General features: G+C 41.6%; 2 protein-coding genes across 2 annotated transcripts in view; both read right to left on the minus strand.

Moving 5' to 3' along the window:
* Window positions 1-4,976, minus strand: part of LOC134947608 (uncharacterized) — a 146,393-nt gene extending 141,417 nt beyond the window's left edge. Inside the window, exon 1 of the mRNA XM_063935612.1 lies at window positions 4,788-4,976. The gene's annotated coding sequence lies outside the window, so the exon portion shown is untranslated. The remainder of the gene's footprint in view (window positions 1-4,787) is intronic.
* LOC134949810 (uncharacterized) overlaps window positions 1-17,568 on the minus strand; it is a 160,372-nt gene that overhangs the window by 1,862 nt on the left and 140,942 nt on the right. The window lies entirely within an intron of this gene.

Below are 17,568 nucleotides of genomic sequence, written 5' to 3' on the forward strand. Positions count from 1 at the left end.
GATGCCAATGTTTAGGGTTAGTGTGCAGGTGGGAGGGTTAGGCTGGCTGTGGGACAGGTTAATGATAGGCTGCAGAGGATGGTCAAGGTTAGGCTGGCTGCGGGAAGGGTTATGGTTAGGAACTAGTGGAAGGGTTAGGGGTATGGTTTAGGGTTAGGGATCATATGCCCAACAGGACCCTCAAATGACGCTGGAGCCACTTCTGCAATTTGACCAGTTAAAAAGCCACTAGACCACCAGGGACTGGTTGTCAACAGTTCCTCATGTTGATGTAACCCACTCTTCATATAACCAGGCTAATGAGTTACAAATTTAACAAATGAGCTACCTTTAAAATGAAGTGCCTCCACCCAAGTATTTATATATCATGGGGCCTACTTGGGAAAACCCACCGATGAATATTGTTTATATTAATGCCAAGATACTATGTATTTAATATATATATTGTTACATATATAACCACTTGCAATCTCTCTTGTATTTTCATGAATAGATTTATTAATATCCTTTGGTTAAGACTCCCCTGTTTCACCATACCCACATGAAACCCTCAGTAAGTGAAAGAAAGATACAGCTGTATACATATATGAAAGCTTTCAACACAATATGGGTTACAATCCTTTAAATTTGGGTAGCACTGAGGAAATAAAGCAATAGAATATTACACAACAGCAACCTACATTTATATATCCAGGGATCAAGTTACTATAATACTGGTCGCACAGGTAAATTCATATTTAGTAAATGACCCCCATTTTTCAAATTATCAAAGATATTCCTTATATTCTTCCAGAAATTGGGGGGTGCTACCTCAGGCAAGGTAAGTCTACAAGAAAAAAAGAGAAGAAAGAATTTGAAATGCCCTATGGTGGTGCACACAATCTTTTATTAAGATATAACTTTTATTGAATTATATGTTAAAACCAGCGAATATTAAAAGGAAAGTAGAATCGTGTAAATAGAAAAGAAATAGTGTTTAAAATAAAAGTGCTGCGCACTAGATGTCACCGGATTCGCTCATGTATTGCTAGCAAAATCTATAGATGGTCACGAGTGTGTCAAAAATATTCCATGTCTATGTGTGTTATATTACACTTTTTAGATAGCTGAGAAAGCTGCAAGAATAAATGTCCCACAAATTAATTGTATTCCTTCCCAGGATTCCAGATGTGGGATCGTTGAAACCAAAATTCCAGATATCACCTTGTGTGGTGCTAATGATTTACTATATATTTTGCTGAATTGTCTCTCAATAAACTGATCAGAATGCTAAATGTGTACTGTGTCTCTCTGTATCTCAGAGTTAATATACAAGCTCAGTCATAAGGTCTCAGTAATGTCTGTGTGTTCTAGCTCCATGAGCAGTGTTGTATCCACTGAGAAAGGAGCATATGAAACATTCAGATACAAATGTATCCACTAAAGGGAAACAGTTATTAAGCTCTGACAGTATCCAATCTTTTACTTGTCACAAGATTTTATCATAGCTTCGCTATGGCTCATAGAGAGCTGTGACAATTTATGATAATAAATGATCAGAAATCTTTTTAACCAGATATTGTTGTACATCATATTTGTTCCCTTGGGATCCTTATATTCAAATAGATGTTTAGTGATCTAATTCGGATCATAAGAGTGGTTTATTCCTCTGTGTTATAATAGGGATGTGAAGGGCTCAACACACTCTTATTTGGATGTAGGCTCAAAGTATCAATATAAACATGGTTCGTTAATGTATCATGTTAAGCCTTCAAGGTGTGTATATGATAGTGAGTCTTACACCAGGTGCCTAAGTATATTAGGCGCCCTCTGCTGCCCTTTTATTTGGGAGGATTATATATACAGTGAGTATATAGCACTTGCTGTGAATGGGTCTGCGATCACTATAGAGTTACTGTGAGTGTAAACTGTGTCATTAATATCCTGACACACATCCAGCTTTTTATTAAATAATTTTTGATGTGGATGTTATATACACATTAAACATCTTTTGGTGTGCGTATCAGGGCTTTATTATTCAGCCTTGTGAACACCATTTAATACCATTCATAATACACAGTGTTATTTCGGCATGGTGAATTATTATCATCAGCATCTAGTTGTGCAATTTCCTCCATGTAACTCCCACACTTTGCCTGAACTGAAACACTTGCAAAATCAATGATTTCTGATATAGATACATATGCACATTAAATGTCTATTGACCATATGGATTAGAACCTTAGTGTACTGCCTTAGTATAGGGTTCAGTATGGTTCATTACACATGGTAATTACTTGCACAGTATAGCATTCTGTTAGCAGCTATTAGTATTGTATGCTTTAGATAAGTCTCACAGCTAACACAGATCAGACACTCTCAGCTTCAGTATACAGTTTTCCTAATCTATCTAGCTGAGCATTGTCCGGTGACTACCTAAAGTGCGCAGCTAGCCTGACGCACGCTTCGCTGTTTGCTTCATGCCTCTGATGAAGCAAACAGCGAAGCAAAAGATGTTTAATGTGTATATAACATCCACATCAAAAATTATTTAATAAAAAGCTGGATGTGTGTCAGGATATTAATGACACATTTTACACTCACATTAACTCTATAGTGATCGCAGACCCATTCACAGCAAGTGCTATATACTCACTGTATATATAATCCTCCCAAACAAAAGGGCAGCAGAGGGCGCCTAATATACTTAGGCACCTGGTGTAAGACTCACTATCATATACACACCTTGAAGGCTTAACATGATACATTAACGAACCATGTTTATATTGATACTTTGAGCCTACATCCAAATAAGAGTGTGTTGAGCCCTTAACATCCCTATTATAACACAGAGGAATAAAACACTCTTATGATCCGAATTAGATCACTAAACATCTATTTGAATATAAGGATCCCAAGGGAACAAATATGATATACAACAATATCTGGTTAAAAAGATTTCTGATCATTTATTATCATTAATTGTCACAGCTCTCTATGAGCCATAGCGAATCTATGATAAAATCTTGTGACAAGTAAAAGATTGGATACTGTCAGAGCTTAATAACTGTTTCCCTTTAGTGGATACATTTGTATCTGAATGTTTCATATGCTCCTTTCTCAGTGGATACAACACAGCTCATGGAGCTAGAACACACAGACATTACTGAGACCTTATGACTGAGCTTGTATATTAACTCTGAGATACAGAGAGACACAGTACACATTTAGCATTCTGATCAGTTTATTGAGAGACAATTCAGCAAAATATATAGTAAATCATTAGCACCACACAAGGTGATATCTGGAATTTGGTTTCAATGATCCCACATCTGGAATCCTGGGAAGGAATACAATTAATTTTTGGGACATTTATTCTTACAGCTTTCTCAGCTATCTAAAAAGTGTAATATAACACACATAGACATGGAATATTTTTGACACACTCGTGACCATCTATAGATTTTGCTAGCAATACATGAGCGAATCCGGTGACATCTAGTGCGCAGCACTTTTATTTTAAACACTATTTCTTTTCTATTTACACGATTCTACTTTCCTTTTAATATTCGCTGGTTTTAACATATAATTCAATAAAAGTTATATCTTAATAAAAGATTGTGTGCACCACCATAGGGCATTTCAAATTCATTCTTCTCTTTTTTTCTTATATCCAGGGGTCACCTCAGTAACTCAGTGCTATCCAATGTGGTTAAAACAGTTTAAAGTATATATCTACGTACAACTATTTCATGAATTTACTGCTATGTCTAGTTTACAACAGGTACCATTTTTCCCTTACACGTTTACAACATTAACACGACACATCTTCAGTTAATACATATCATGTCCCTTGTAGGAGAAATCATCCTAAATTTCTTTCAGTCCCGGAGACATACTGGGGCAGATTTATTAAGCTCGGTGAAGTGATAAAGTGGAAGGTGATAAAGAACCAGCCAGTCAGCTCCTAACTGCCATTTTTTCAAACCCAGCCTGACATGGAAGTTGAAATCTGATTGGCTGGTCCTTTATCACTTTCCACTTTATCACTTCACCAAGATTAATAAATCTGCCCCACTGTAAGTGGTTACATTCCTTACCACATGTCAAGCTCATTTTTACTTGGTCAGTTACTTATGTTTGGACTGGTAATTATCATGCAGAATGTACTTGGTTCTCAGATATGAAGTTAGTAGATCATATATATGCATATATATTGTTTGTATATTTAATGAGCTCTTCACTTCCTTTCCTGACTGAAATGGGTTCCTCGTTAGATTGACTGTCGTCGTATGGCTCCTGATGTAGTTTAATGTAGTCCCAAGGATTTGTCTTTGGAAATAAGATGTATCTAATAAAGTTGCTGTGAAGCACCTAGTATACTGTAAGTTCTTTGCTTTACTTCAGGTGATAACTAGATCAGCTGTTTCCCCTTCTTTTTCATATTACTGTAAGGTGCAGCTCTGTCTATGCCTAAGTTTGCAGAGCCCTCTGCCCTGTGTTACAGGTGGATAAAAGAACTTTTACTCAGTCAGTGGCGGGCTATATTACATGCAGGTTTTGCAGCAGAGTAGTGTATAAACCTATCACAATGTGCTGGCTCAGTCACAAGTTATAAGCCTACTGAATTCTGCTGGTAAAGACAGGTAACCACTGGCCACCCCGTTACTATCTGGCCCCTGATGTGTGAGATGTGCAATGAGTTCGTACAGACCTCTCCTTTATGCAGCACTGGTCATCTCCATTAATTAGCTGTGTAGCTCCCACAACTTACTGTACAGCCTCCTCTAGAAGGGACATGCAGGCACCTGAATGCTGACTGACGCTGATGCCTCTCCACACCCTTGTCCTTTGAGCACTGTTCTGGCTGTCACTGATACTTGTCAGTGCCACTGCCTATACTGCTGCTCATTCTCCCGCTGCCTCAAGCTGCAAGGGTCCTGTCTCTTTACATATAGGACCTGTCTCCTCTCCTAAGAGCACGAACTCTGTCTCTCACATGAGGTAAAATCCTCTCCTTAGCTCCTGAGATACCGCTCTCCTCAGGTACCTCTACAATCTCCTCAACTGATGCCTGTTGCAGGCTCCTCCCCCCTGCGCAGGGCTCATGGCGGTTATTTCTAACTGCACAGGGAGTTTCTAGAAAAGTCTCTTGCACCTTCTCTGCTCATGTACATTTCTTATGTATATTTGAACAATAAGACATTTAATATACATCTTTTAATAATAAACAGTACTTTATATTATACAGTACATACTGTATATGTACTCTGCCTCTTTCCTGTAATTCCCATTATGTGGATAGAGGTTACATTGACATCATTCTGGTAGACAAGATTAATGTCAACAATGTTGACATCAGAAATGTCAACAGTTCAGCCCTGTAAACATTCTCATGTAGACCTAATGACTGTTATACCACACTTAAGTGGAACTCTTTTTTACCTATATATTGTAAGCTTGTGAGTAGGATCTGTTTACATGTCTGTCTGTCAAGTCTATCTGTTAATACCCAGTTTCATTACTGTAGAAAATATTTTTGTAATAATAAATAAGTACAGAGTCTCTCTTTCAAAACATTTGTGTACCATGTCCATTTGCATATAATATGAATGTGAATTTCGAGCAAAAGCCTCAATAATTAAAATAATACAGTATATATGTATATACATATATCTTTTATATAGAACCTTTTTTATCTTGTCAACTATTTTAATTACTCTCATATGTATTCATTTTTTTTATTATTTATATATCTCTGGCTTTTTACAAATCGTTTATGGTTTAATAACCTTTTAGTAGCAACACTGGTCGCCGACATCCCTATCCCTCCATTATCCATATATATATATATATATATATATATATATATATATGCATACACACATAGTGTTCATGCTAGGCAGTTTTAGCAGGGCGCCACGCCCTGCCCGAATTTTTAAGGGCAAAACCCACCCTGCCCTTTCTGTGGCACCCTGCTAAAACTGACTCCGACTTCCTGCCCTCACAGCTGTGTAAAGATGCCGCGTGCATGCGCTCGGCATCCATTCACGCTGAGAGAGCGCTTGGAGAAATCCCAGCACCTCCGTAGGTGCTGGGCACGCCCCCAACAGTGATGCTGATGGCTGCCCACCCCCCTCTTTTAGTACCCACAATGATCCGCCCCCTATTTTGCATGGCTGTGCCCCCTTTTCACCGCGCGCGCACCCTAGTGCCCCTCTAGATCCGGCGCCCTGCCCTGCTCAGATTTTAGAGTGAACACTACACACAGATGTGTCCTTGTTCCGCTTAAACACTATTCGTGGCAACTCTGATTGATTTGCTGGTAATAGTGAACCTGTGAATGTCCACTGGCATATGCATATGCACCCACTTCTGTAGGAGTGCATGATGCGGATGCACACCGGAGTTAGTCGTAGCATGCTCTGGGTAACCACTGCAGGGATGCATATGCACATGACAGGTGATTAGCCACAACATGAAGATGGACACATCTGTAGAGTCAAGTCACATTATTATGGCTACCAGCTAATAGCCAGAGTAGCCATCATGTGCAGCACAGACAGCAGCTAGGTGGGCTCAACTGTCATTTTAGACACGTCTAGTAGCCCCTAGGTTAATTTTTATGGTGAGCTGCTCCACTGTAGCGTGTCGGTCAGCCCTCACGCACCTTTGTAGCTGATGTTCACCTGTCACATCAATAGCACGTGGTGCTCCACAGTTTTGGTTATTTGCAATGGTGCCATTTGTCCAGTCACGATGCACCTTCACCACAGCAGCACACAAACAGTTCACAAACTGCACTGTTTCAGAAAATACTGCCACCCTTGGCCTAAAAGCCAACAATCATCCCTTTGTGCAACTTGGGGAAATCTCCCCTTTTACCTAAAGACAGCAGCGAGTGATATGTGTGCAGACAGCCTATCGCCGACACGTGACATACTTCATGGGCTACGAGCTTCCAATGTCAAATGTAGAAGGTGGTCATAATAATGTGACTCGACAATGTATATACTAGTTGAAAGTAGATATGAGCTGGTCTCGTTCAATGAGAACCATACCCACCTGAACTTCTGGGATCTGGGGTGTTCCAAGCTATAGCTCACATATCGCTGCCTGCCCTGGATCCCAAATCGATGCAAAACCTCGCAATACCACTGTCAGATCTTGAGGTTTTGCCTAGGAGGCCATTCCCAGCGAATACAATGGAAAGACCGCTGATTGGCTGAGAGAGCTGCTTGACCAGGCTTTCAGCCAATTAGTGCTTGTCCACAGAGTTCAATTGGTATAGCATTAATGATACCATGCCGACAAACCCCCACACACACACACACACTTACACACACCTAGGACACAGCCGTCTACCCTTCTCTGCTGCAAACACCCCCACACTGCCGACACAGCCTGCAACGTTACACAGAGGACACCTCCAGCACTAATAAACACCACTGGCACCCCCACACTGTTGACACAGCTGGCCTATTGCACTGCCAGTGCCATTGACACATCAGCATATAGGACACCACTGGAACACTGCCAACACTGCCAGCCCCCTACAAATCCGACACCCGCACACTGCCAACTCGGCTCACAGAGGACACTGTCAGCATCCCAGCACTGCCAACCCCATTGACACACCCAAACAGAGGATACCACTGGCACCCCAGCACTGCCAACACAGCCAGGCTCCCCCACACTGCAGACACCATCTGCACCCCCGCATTGCTGACTTTGCTGGCCATCCACACGGAGGACACAGCTGGCACCCCCGCCAATACTGCTGCCACATCCGCACAGAGGACACCACCAGCACCCCAGCACTGCTGACACTACTGGTACATCCACACAGAGGACACAGTCGGCTCCCCCACACTGCCAACATGACTGGCATAATCCTTCTCAAAGACATCTCCTGGGGCATGTATCATCAGCAGCACACCTCTCGCCTGCTGTCACAGTAAGCCCACTATTGATGTATCCAACTCACACTGTATCTGACATGCACTGTACATGACCCACACTGTACCTGACATGCACTGTCTGTAACCTGCACTGTATCTGACTCAGACTTTATCCGACCTGCACTGTAACCTGCACTGTATCTGACCTACACTGTAACCTGCACTGTATCTGCCCTGCATTGTTTCAAACCCACACTGTCTCTGACCTGCACTGTCTGTAACCTGCACTGTATCTGATCTGCACTGTATCTGACCCACACTGTATCCAACCTGCACTGTCTGTTACCTGCACTGTATCCGACCCACACTGTATCTTTCCTGTGCTGTAACCTGCAATGTATCCGACCTGCACTGTATCAAACCTGCACTGTATCCAACTCACATTGTATCCAACCCGCACTGTATCCAAACCACACTGTATCCAAACCACACTGTATCCGACTCGCACTGCATCCAACCCACACTTTATCCAACCTGTACTGTATCCAACCCATAGTGTATCCGACTTCCAGGTATGGAACACTGTTTTTAATGGTTGGGGAGATTTTGGGAAATTGCTTAACAAAGAGAAGACTGATCGGGGTTTTACATAGGCACAGAGTGCCAGTCTTCAGTGGCCAGGACCCCCAGGAGGGAGGTACAGATTGGGCACTGAGAAAATGTATGTGCTGGGAGATGTGCACTTGTCAATGAGGCATCCAAGTCTGCTGTTGCTATTTTACACATGGTTTACTGTTTTTTTCTTTGCTGTTTGTTAGCTACTAGTACTTTAGTCCAATGAAATTCCACACACGATTCTTAGTAAATTTCTGTGTTGTCTTATTTTCTATTGAAAGTATTTGCAAGTTGGTTTGATATGTTATTGCTACTACATTACTAATTTGCAAAACATTTTCAAACTGAAATAACTGCCATTTATTTGTGCCGCTGCTCTGTTGCTTAGTTTAGCCACCCAACCTTTGGCCTATGTTGGTGAACAATATTATGAGCTGTGACTTGGTCAAAATTGACTGGAAATGAGTGGAAATTAATGTCATTGAGATTACTAAAACTGTAGGAACAAAAACAGGCCCAAAATTATGTGATTTTAGCTGTGTTTGTGATTTTGTGTGGGAAAAAAATCCAGATCCAAAACCAAAACAAGCAAGGGTAGTTTTGGCAAAACCAAATACAGATCCAAAACACAAAGGAGATACAGATCCAAAACCAAAACCCATGATGGAGGCCAGTGCACAGTGTGTGTGTGTGTGTGTGTGTGTGTGTGTGTGTGTGTGTGTGTGTGTGTGTGTAGCAGCAGCCTTTAGCTGTATATCTGTAATGGGCAGGCTATAATGATGCTGCACTATATACACCAGTACTGGCATGTGTAAGCTCACCAGTCACCACACAGCTCCCAGCCAGTCTGGGGGCAGAGAACACCAGTAGCCACCAGCAGCTGGCCAGCATGCTCTGAGCATGGCCTGTGTGGGGTGTCAGAGGGGCAAGCACAGGACCCTTTCCATCCAATGGCGCGCAGCATATATAAAGCAGTTGAGCTGGTTATCTGCCTCCTCCTCACCTGCATCATCTGCATCCCTAGCACCAATCAGTCCTCCTCTGCGGTCACTGCACTGCCCACCTCCACATAGAGTATCACCACAGCCGGACTGATATACCTTCTCCCCCACCAGTAAGTGGCCACATGTGACCCTGGTGCCTCCACTCTGAGCGCTGCAGGACTATATGGTGGTTCCTGCAATGTATGGCAGGAGTAGTATACCCTGTGTGTCTCTCAGAGAAAATATAAATCACCCACATGCTTGCTGGGTGCTATCTCTGGGGAATACCATTATGTCCATGTGATTAGATGTAACAAACGCTGTCCAGGTGATATATTTTCGTGTCCTACTATCCTGGTGACTGTTAGTAGATCTCTTTAAAGAACTTTTCTTCTTTTGTGGCATGGATAAAGTTATTGATAAAGCCATGCCTTCTAAACACTCCAACTCATCTAACAAAACAAGGAAAGCAAAGGGTTCCTCACAAAATCAGGGTCACCTTCACTAACACACTCTGATTCAGAATCCCTGGAATTTCGAGGAGAAAAAAAACACCCCTCTCACTGCAAAGGATATCTCAGATTTATGATGTCCTTTATCGATAAGAGATTTGAGGACCGCCAAATGAATTTGGAAGCTGGCTTAGCCCGAATTGATTCCCATCCCTTCCGCATAGTAGCTTTAGAAACGTGGGTAAGTGATGCGGAGGATCACATATAGACCTGCCAATCAGGGATGGACACTCATGATAAATTAGCACAACAAATGCAAGAAAAAATAAATGATCTAGAAAATATTTCCCATTCCTGGAACAAGCTTAACTTCTTTCCTTACAACTGACCTCCCAGCAGCACTAGGAATCCTAAATAGTATTGAGGTGCCACACATTGAGAGGGCCCATAGAATCTGAATAGAACAGGGGGTGTGTCAGACAATGATCTCACCCAGTAATAACTTGGTACCTAGACTATAGAACAGGTTTTTTCAATCAGTGTGCCGTGGCACCAAGGTGTGCCGTGGAGCCAGAGCAGCTTCCTGCACCTTCAGAGTGAACTGTTGGCCCGGGCTCTTCTTAGAGGATCAGTCGTGCTCTGGCCGTGACCTATGCCTTGAAGACGCGGCGGTGTGATATCATAGGTCACGGCCACCGTGTCTCACCACCCAGCCAGCCCACCCACCTGCATACACATCTTCCAGTTCCCACCTGCATACACAGCTTTCCTTGCCCACCCACATCCATACCTGCCCGACCGCCCGCTGCTTAGTATTCGCAGCACTCCACTATGAACTACTCCCACCACTGAGGGATAGGGAGGAGGACAGCTGACCGGTAAGGGCTAATATTTGTTATTTTATTTCTCCTGTGTGGAATAATAAGATTTCAATAGGATTTATGTGGGGAGAATAATGATTTATGGATTTATGGGGTGAACAATGTGAATAAATAGGATTTATGTGGTGAGCAATGTGATTGTTTTTTCTGTGTAGGCCAATGTATGTGTGGATTTTTTTTTTACTGTGATGGCCAATGTGTTTTTTTTATTTTTTTCTGTGGGGAACTGATGGTGTGCCTTGGGAATTTTAAAATATTGTTTAAAAAGGTTGAAAATCACTGCTATAGAACCAAGGAAATTAATTTGGCCCCATATCACAAGAGGTTGTTAATGTTTGGATTTTCCACAATGGTAACTCAAAAATGCAAAGAATTTCTTTGAGATCTGTTCCTTTTTACATAAATAAAAATGTTAGATTTGCTCTGCTCTACCCAGTTACTGTAAGCTGAGAGCAGTGGCAAACAGCACTCAGCTGTTTTCACTGACCCTGCAACAGCAAAAGCACATTTCATGTTTCCAAGGTCACTACCCAGATCCCCAAATAGGTAAATCTTTATATTTCAGTGCTAAATCAATGGGGGGTTATTTCCCTGGACGGGGATATACTGACAACCCTATCCCCAGAGTAGCCATGCCATCTACAGTTACTAATACAGTTCTTTACCTTCCCCCAAAACTATTGCAAATATTATCCTGGAATGTAGGTTGATTGCAAACAAAACAAAACAAAAAGGGTTGATACTCAAACGTTTCAATCAAGATATAGTATTTTTTCAAGAGACTCATTGGCTCCCCTCTTTGGAACACTCACTGAAAGCTACTTGGATAGGCTCAGGCATCTCAGCCCCTTACAAAAGAAAAATAATAGGGGATGCCATACTCTTCTGCAAGGACTTGCCAGTATCTATACTCACGCAAACTATTGATCCAAATGAACAATACATAATCTTAGATATTGAATTATACCAAGTTAATTACACATTGATTAATGTACTGCATAATCTCCCAATGTCAAAACTCACCTTTACATTCAGGATATAGGTCATATCCTTCACGTCTTAGATGGACACGCACCCCATTCATGCATGCCCCGGCAGAAAGTAACCACGCTAAGCATGGCTAGATGTGCCCATTAAGGACAAAAACTCCAGAAATATAAAAAATACATAGAAGGATAGGCACACTAGTCCAGGGTTTTCATGCAATCAGTTACATGTGTTTGTTCTATTTGGCCACAGGGGCCGATTCAGACCTGATCGCTGCTGTGCGTTTTCGCACAGCGGGCAATCAGGTCTGAACTGTGCATGCACCACAATGTGCAGGCGTGACGGTCTGCAGAAACAGGGTGCGCCGGGCAGCGACGGTATGGTGGGAATAATCAGATCGCACCGGTGAACGCAAGGAGATTGACAGGAAGAGGACATTTGTGGGTGGAAACTGACCATTCTCGAGGAGTGTCCGGAAAAACGCAGGAGGGACCAGGCGTTTGGAGGGAGTATTCCTGACGTCAGCTCCGGCTCCGATCATCGCAGTGGCTGAGTAAGTCCTGGGCTGTGCAGAGACTGCACAAACTTCTGTTTGTGCAGCTCTCCTGCACATGCGATCGCCCTGTAGGCGGCAACTACCTGATCGTAGGGATGCAAAAAATGCACCCTAGTGCCCCTTTTACTTATGTATGTCACCTTGATATTTCAATGATCACATAAAATGTTAGTGTTGCTTAGAAACGTGTTTTCTTTACTTCAAATTTTGAACATTGCATGAATGCTAAACGTGTAGACATTGAAATACATTTGATTTACTAAATATTGCAAGTCGTTTACATACATATGCTTGATTGTCTGTCTGTACAACTCATAAACAGTGATTATTGTGATTGGTATGAAAAAATTACTTCTGTCCCTGACATAGGGGATCTGATACTGACTGAGGGTCTTTACGGTGCAACCTGAGTTACAGTGTGGGATAAGGTTGAAAGTAAGGGGCTATGGACTGGTTCTCCTTCCCTATGCCCCAGATCCCAGAACTCACAGACACTCCCTGGAAGCTGGTCGGCCTCAGGAGTGGGTCATGGCTTAGGGAGGGGATGTTATCAGAGACGCGTCTCTCAGAGCGGCTTACTGCACATCCCTTCCGCATATGGAGACTCACATTTCTGCCGTCCCTCGCCATCCACCATGTCTCATCCTCCCGCCGATCCTCTCCTGTTGCCAGGGAACTGTCCTTACTTCCAGCTCTCTTGGTCACGTTGCCCGGATGGTTTTCTGAGGTTTTAAAACACTGTTCGTGCTCTCAGTGCAGGCAGCCTAGTTGTGCAGTAATGACAGCAATGTTACTTATGTTGCACCGTGAAGACCCTCAGTCACTTTGAGGAGACCTAGTGCGCACTTACACCTTACAGACCAGCGGGACGCCGCAGTCTGTTTTTGACCATACAGACAATATAGTGAATTTTATCTGTGTGATTTTTTGGGGAATTTATTCATCAGTTTGATCTACATTCCTGCAAAAGAATTATTATTATTATTATTATTATTATTATTATTATTATTATTATTATATTAAATGTATTTCAATTTGCAAAAAAGAAAAGGTACAATCTCACTTTGCGCTCAATGTCCCAGAAATCCGGCTTTGTCCCAATGGACAGGTGTAATCCAATCAATATGAAAATAAAAATAAAAAACACAACATAGTGTAATACTGCAATGAAGAGGAGTCTTTCACCGCTGTGTGATACGGAGAATGGAGGTGTTGGTATAGTCCCAGATAGAAAGTTCATACATCCACCTCCTTTCCAAAGGCACCCAACGTGGTATACAGGAATTATGGTGATGAACTCTTACATGTATGCTTACTTCTGTAAGGCGTGTTGAAAACTCATAAAGGTTTCTTTTACGATCCTTTAAACTCTCCTCACATAAGCAGGTGAACCCCGATAGCCCTCGTAATAAATCATATGGGGAAAGGCAAAGATGGTGTTCAGCTGATAGCAATGGACCCGGATACCAATAGCTATTGATTCTCCACTATGGATAGGCTGATCTGTAACCCACCAAATACCATTTGGTGGGTTATAATCAGTATATGGTGGGTACATAATTCCTGTATACCACGTTGGGTGCCTTTGGAAAGGAGGTGGATGTATGAACTTTCTATCTGGGACTATACCAACACCTCCATTCTCCGTATCACACAGCGGTGAAAGACTCATCTTCATTGCAGTATTACACTATGTTGTGTTTTTCATTTTTCTTTTCATATTGATTGGATTACACCTGTCCATTGGGACAAAGCTGGATTTCTGGGACATTGAGCGCAAAGTGAGATTGTACCTTTTCTTTTTTGCAAGTTGATATAGATTGGTGGTCTATTTAGTACTTTCCATTGCAGCTCTTATTGCAGCGCCAAGAGAGGAATTATTTTTCTTTTGTAAATGTATTTCAATGTCTACAAGTTTAGCATTCATGCAATGTTCAAAATTTGTTTATAAAGTAAAGAAAACATGTTTTTAAGCAACACTAACATTTTATGTGATCATTGGAATATCAAGGCAACATACATAAGCAAATGGGGCTGAGCGCTTTATATCCCAGAACTGTTTAACAATACAGCAAGAAGGACAAGCTTGCAAAATATCAGTAACACTCCCCAAACTGTATACGCACCACAGTGCGCAGTCGCAAAGCTATATCCATCTCCTTATTTAGTCTGTTGGGTTCCAGAACTCAGTGCTGGTCATTGATGTTTTCTGTTCTTAGAGGAAGAGGTTGCTGTTCTTGTCTGCTATCTGATTTCTGGACTCTGTTCATGTATCCCACCATATTAGGTACTGCAGCAAGAAAGTGAGGGGTCTGTTGACTAAGCATTGGAGCGAGATAGTGGATGGCAGAAACTGCTTAGCAGGATATAAGGCAAGCTTTATGCGCAGAGCTTGTATTACAAGCTCCTGATTTCAGAAAGCAGTTTGTGTTTCAGACTGATGCCTCTGGTACGGGCAGGGGCGTATCTACGGAGGAGGGGCCCGTGTGCAGTCTCCACATATGGGCCTCCTCCTCCTCCATAGCCGGCAGTGCAGTTAGTGCTCTGAGCACTAGAGAGACTCTGCCACAGTGCCATAGACAACAGCGCTTGCGCAGGTGTATGGGAAAATGGCATGGTGGCCATTTTTCTGGAGACCTGCACAAGCGCTTTAGACTCTGGCACAGTGCCAGAGTCTCTCTAGTGCTAAGAGTACTAACTGCGCTGCCGGCTATGGAGGAGGAGCGGGCCCACACGGGGAGACACCGATGGACACCAGAGAGGTAAGTAAAAGTATAGACGAAATGGGTGCAGTGTGTGCGGTGTGGGCCCCCTCTAGACCCAGGGGCTCGTCTGCACTGCACACAGTGCACCATTATATATACGCTACTGGGTACAGGGTTAGAGGCAGTCCTTTCCCACGAAGTAGAAGGGGAAGAGAAACCCATCCTCTACCTTAGACAGAAATTGCTGCCCAGAGAATGCAAGTACTCAACTGTGGAGCAGGAGTGCTTGGTGATTAAATGGACAGCAGAGTTACTGAGATACTATTTGTTGGCCGACCATGCTCCCTTAGAGTGAATGCACACAAACAAGGAGGTGAATTCTTGTGTGACTCGCTAGTTTCTGGCCTTACAGCCATTCAAATCTGAGGTGCAGCATCATCTAAGGAAACAGTACCTTGATGCAGATGCCCTTTTAAAAAGATTATAGGTCCTGATCCTCCTAGCAACTCTGTGGTGAAGCTAGGGGAGGATGAGGGTGAAGAAGGGGATCTGTGGAAGCTAGTTGAGGGGTGTGTTCCTGGATGGATGGCACAAATAGGTATGGGTGAGGCAGAGAACTCACCAGGTGAATTTGCAGCTTCACCAGAGTGGTTGAAGCTAAAGGGGAAGGAGTGTGGCAGGGACCGCATGATTCCACATGAGGTTATGGCAGAAATAGGTCTGAAGGAATCACCAGAGAAAACAGTGGTGTTCAAAGACCACTTAATTAAAATGTATTTGTGTTAAAAACTTTGTATTCAAGAAAAAAAAAATATATATAATTACAAAGCATTCTTGAATGATGTCATATTTTCTGCCAATTCCTGTTGACACCCTGGACAGGAAATTAACTCTTAACAGTATCTTCAATAAATAGTGGACCTATATGACACCAATTACCGTACGCATTTCATCCCTCAAGGGGACTTCTTGAGGGGCAAATCTTAATAAAAGGACATAGTCTATATGTCTCATTGAATTTATATAACCACTTAGAATTTTGACACAATAAATTAAACATGAGAACTAAAACAATGAATGTAAATATAAAGGTTCCAGTACTGTTCTGTGTAATCTACATTAAAACTGATGTAAATATAAAAAAAATTTTTGAATGACACATACCACAATAATATATGTACAAACAATTCTTACTAGTATTTACAAAATATCCTGTTTCTTAGTCAGCTGTAGTCTATTCAGTGACACAGACAAGTAAATAGAGAATTCAATCCAAATACTATCTCTAATAATTTGGGGAAATGACCAGAAACTACTCAAAATATCTAAAATTATTAAAAACCAATGATAACTATCAATGTCTCCAATCATGGTCCATATGGTGTTAATTTTATAGGTGAAACTCCGAAAATTAGAATATCGTGGAAAAGTTCATTTATTTCAGTAATTCAATTAAAAGGTGAAACTAATATATTATATAGACTCATTACATGCAAAGTATTTGAGATATTTCAAGCCTTTATTTGTTATAATTTTGATGATTGTGGCTTACTTAAGAAAACCACAAACTCAAAATTTCAGAAAATTAGAATGTTGTGAAAAGGTTCACTATTGTAGGCTAAAAGTGTCAAACCCTAATCAGCTAATTAACATGGATCTTACTTGGGGAATATGGATATCTTACAGATGCTAGATGATGACTGGATAATTAGTTTATACCTTAATCGAGCACTACATTCAACTCTAATGCTTCGTTTAGGCCTTGAGGATGAAGTGAATTCAAATGAAAAGTCCAGTAGATCTCTTGCTTACAAAGTCTGGCAAATCTGTCTCCTCCCGTTTGGTGATCGGAACATGTTCCAACCCTATGATTCTAAGAGATGCTGGATTACTCTCATGACATTTATTAAAGTGTCTAGAGACACTGTGATTCGTCACTCTCAATTATATTCCTCCTGTGTTCCATGAATCTCGTTTTAAGGGGTCTAGTTGTTCTACCCACATACCTCATATTACAACCACAAAGGAGTAAATAAATAACCCAGCTTGAATCGCAATTAATAAAGCTAGTAATGGTATACTCTCTTTCTACTATATCTAAGGGCAAAGTCAGTGTTTTGTTGACTGTATGTCGACACGTCGTGCATCTTGTTTTACCGCATTTTAAAAAACCTTTTTGTTTTGTTGGTAACCATGTTGAAAGTCCAGTTTCTTCCTGTTCTCTAACAGATTTCATGTAGCTAGGGGCAAGAATAGTTTTCAATGATTTATTTTTCTTAAAAGTGAATTTTGGATCAGTAGGGATACAGTCCTTTAGCAATGTATCATACCTTAATATATTAGAATTTCTCTTTATTATACGTTTAATTTCCCCCGATTGATTGTTATAGGTAGATATGAATGATATGTCTCTCTCATTATTTATTAATTCTTGTTTGGGTTTTGAACTCAAAAGCTCATAACGATCCATCTGTAAAACCTCCTCAAACGACTATTTCAGTAATGATTC

The sequence above is a fragment of the Pseudophryne corroboree genome, chromosome 8 (genome assembly GCF_028390025.1).
Source record: "Pseudophryne corroboree isolate aPseCor3 chromosome 8, aPseCor3.hap2, whole genome shotgun sequence".
NCBI classification, from domain to species: domain Eukaryota; kingdom Metazoa; phylum Chordata; class Amphibia; order Anura; family Myobatrachidae; genus Pseudophryne; species Pseudophryne corroboree.